General features: G+C 42.6%; 1 protein-coding gene across 1 annotated transcript in view; it reads left to right on the plus strand.

Moving 5' to 3' along the window:
* The window catches only part of erbb4b (erb-b2 receptor tyrosine kinase 4b), a 627,991-nt gene that overhangs the window by 493,011 nt on the left and 131,102 nt on the right, over positions 1–3,878 (plus strand). The window lies entirely within an intron of this gene.

Raw genomic sequence — 3,878 nt, forward strand, 5'->3', positions numbered from 1 at the left:
CTAGCAAATAACCTGTTGTGGCTGCACTCAGTCACGTCAAATAGACCAAAGTTACCTTCAAGACAGAGATGTTAGGGAAATGCAAAATATATTGTTTTCCTCTAGATAGTGCCCCAACAGTGAACAAGACATTGTCTCAACCAGTCAACAAGCTTGTGACCCATTCCTACTCATTCATGGGTATGTTTGTTATTGTTTTTACTATTCTTTTACGATATTGTGATAGGATAATAGTGAAAGTACATATTATCAACAGGGTTTTGAGAAATGCAACAGGTATGTAGCGATGTATTAAAATAAATAGTAAGTCAAGTCAACTTACAAAAAAAGTGGTTTTATATCATAGCCTACAGAGATTGTAAGCAAAAGTTAGCCGACCCCTTTGAATTCCTTGAATGACTAGCATTCTTGCCACGACGTCCTTGGCATCTCTAACATGGTTCCCTTATACTATCAGTTAGTTGAGTCTTATCCAACAGGTCTTAGAAAGGAGTTCCCTAATATGCCAGAGGCACTTGTTGCGTCTTCTTCTTGTTCGCTCTGGGGTCGCAACATCCCACAACAATCTGGCAATTGAGTGTGAGGTCAGGTGAGTTGTGGAGCGCCAGGTTCATCTGATTGCAACAACCATCCATCACATTTCTCCTTCCTACAGGGCTCAAATAGGCACTTATGAGCAGGCCTGGAGGTGTGTTTGGGGTTTTCATTGTCCTGTTGAATGATTAGTCCCACTAGCGCAAAACAATGAGTATGTCGTATCGCTGCAGAATGCTGTGGTAGCCATTGCTGCTAAGTGTTGCCTTTGAATTTTAATTAAATCACAGACAATCGTCACCAGCAAAGCATCCCCACACCAGTCACACCAACTCCTCCATGCTTCACAGTGAGAACTCACACATGAACGGAGATCATCCATTCACCTACTCTGCAACTCACAAAGACACAGCGGTCAAATATGTACTCATTCAGACCACAAAAGGACAGATTTCCTCCGGTCTAATGCCATTGCTTGTGTTTCTTGGCCCAAGGCAAGTCTCTTCTTATTATTGTGTCCTTTAGTCGTGTTTTCTTTTGCCAGCATTCAAACCATTAAGGCCTGAGAGAGAGAGAGAGAGAGAGAGAGAGAGAGAGAGAGAGAGAGAGAGAGAGAGAGAGACAGAGACAGAGACAGAGACAGAGACAGAGACAGAGACAGAGAGAGGGGGGGGCTTAGGCAATAGAGAAGCTAAACCCTATGGAGAACCATGGGAGACTAAGCTAACATAAAGGACATGTTAAACCATAACCCATTTAAATCATAGCTTCACCAGACAAAGACCTACCTCCCGTGCCACCCTGCATGGCATTGTGTTGACCGGATAAAGCATAATTAATCCTGATTTGATTTCAGGTCCCATGGAGGTATTCCTCTTGTTATTTAACAGAGGGAGGAAACACTCACTTCCTCCTCACAMATATTGTCCCAGCCAGACCTGGGTACAAATACCATTTGAAATCTTTCTAATACTTTTAGGCAGTTGCTTCAGCCTGCCTGTAGTGCCAGATGGGTGGGATTTGCACTCTTTGTGATTATTCTATTGCTTCCATTGCCCCAGACAAGCTCAGTAATGCTCAGATTAACTATTCAAAATACTTTAAAATAGTATTTGAACCCATGTCTGCTCACAGCATACACCAGAGTTTCTCTTGTTCCTCCCATTAGTATTAAAGGCAGACACACACACGCATGCACACACACACACACACACACACACACACACACACAGACACACAAACACACACACACTGTCCTATCCCTCACATGAATGTTAAAGGGTGCCATGTTAAATCTCTTTGCTATACTTTGTGTCTGTTAGTTAATGACTTTTCAAGGCCCACCCGTGACTTCTGATTTTAATGTTGTGAGAAAAGAACAAGACACCACTTTAGATAATTGATTTCTGAAAGTATGGAACACCCGTTAGCATTAGTTGGAAATCCATGCTACACCAAAGTGATTGTATCAATACAGCCAAGATAATTAGCTTGGATGCTGGAGGGTGTAGTGTAACTTAATGGAATACATCAGATTGAACATTCTCAGCATGTGCAGTGCATGCTCAACGCTAAATAAGCCCATGACTTCATCCAGTGACCTTCAGTGCCAAATTAAACATAAGAACGAGATATAAAAGCCCACCTCCTCCACACACACATGCATACACACACACACACACACCGCACGCCATACACACACCACATGCCATGCACACCGCACGCCACACACACACACACACCACACGTCACACACCACACACACACACACACACACCACACACACACACCCCACTCCACACAAACACGCACACACACACCAGACGCCACACTCATACACACACTCCACACATTGATTGTTTCCTCAAATCAACTATAATAAAATTGTATTAGTCACATGCTTCGTAAACAACCGGTGTAGACTAACAGTGAAATTCTTAYTTACTGCCCTTCCCCATAATGCAGAAAGAGAGATATTAGAAAAAATAAAAACACGAGGAAAAAATACACATTGAGTAAAGATAACTTACCAGGGTACCAGTACCGAGTCTATGTGCTGGGATMCGAGGTCATTGAGGGTGATATGTTTATATAGGTAGGGTTAAAGTGACTAGGCAACAGGATAGATTATAAACAGCAGCAGCGTATGTGCAAAGAGGACAAATGCAGATCAGATAGTGCAGGTAGCTATTAGTTAAATATTTATTTATATATTTAGCGGTCTCCACTAATGTTGACATTGATGAAGGCGATTGATTGAGGTTTAAGAAATGTATGATGTAATTGATCATTGAAGGTTCAGCTTTTTGTCACTGTTGTTGAATTATTGTCTTTTACTAAAAACTGTATGTAGTAAGTGTTTCTTTTTGTAATTTAGGCAAAAGACATTGGTTACATCTGAAATAGAGCCCTATTCCCTTTATAGTGCACTGCTTTTGACGACTGCCTATGGGGATTATATGCTCTATATAGGTAATAGGGTGCAATGTCGGACGCACCCATCCTTTTTGTCAGTTTTCTGTTTCATTTAATTTCCATCTGCAATAGTCTAGGCTCATGTCCAGGCTCATGTCAGCCATCTTAGCAGGCTGTTGCTAGTTGTGTACAGTATACACAGTGGAAGAGTGGATGTTCCACAGTACAGTGACTGCAGCGCCTGAGACCATGAAACCCCTCCAGCTATTCCTCTAATCAGAGCCAGAGGAGCACTGAGGAGTCCCAAGTATTAAAAAATGGAGGCATTGTGCAGTGGTCGGAGCTTGTTCTCTATGGTTTGGAACGTGGCTTGCAGGTCCCTTTCCGAGGGCCTCTGTTGAGTCTATGGAGTATGGTGTGAGTCTATGGGACAGACAGGCCAGAAGTAAGCACTGCGAGGGGTTTGGTTACACCAGGGTATGTGTCATTGTTAATTAAGGAGATTAGCTGGTGCAGGGTTAGATTTTGGCTCTTCTTTTCCTAGAACTAATAATGTCATGGGCCTGCACTGAGCCAATCTAAAAACAACAGAGAGAGAGAGAGAGGAGAGAGAGGAGAGAGAGAGAGAGAGAGAGAGGAGGAGAGAGAGGGAGAGGAGAGAGAGAGAGAGAGAGAGAGAGGAGAGAGAGAGAAAATGGGGAGAGAGGAAGATATATATGTTCATGTTGGCCTGCTTTAGCCAATCTAAAAACAGACATAGTTGGAGAGAGACATTAACTTATTGTCCACACGCTCTTAAGCCATATAAAACAGAGAAGAAAGAGAGATGGAGAGTTTGGAGATATGTTCATAGCGCCTGCTCTAAGACAAACTAACGAGCTTTACTGTTAATCCCACCAGGCATTCATCCTAAACCTTAGTTGATGGGA

The sequence above is a fragment of the Salvelinus sp. IW2-2015 genome, linkage group LG2 (genome assembly GCF_002910315.2).
Source record: "Salvelinus sp. IW2-2015 linkage group LG2, ASM291031v2, whole genome shotgun sequence".
In the NCBI taxonomy this organism is placed as follows: domain Eukaryota; kingdom Metazoa; phylum Chordata; class Actinopteri; order Salmoniformes; family Salmonidae; genus Salvelinus; species Salvelinus sp. IW2-2015.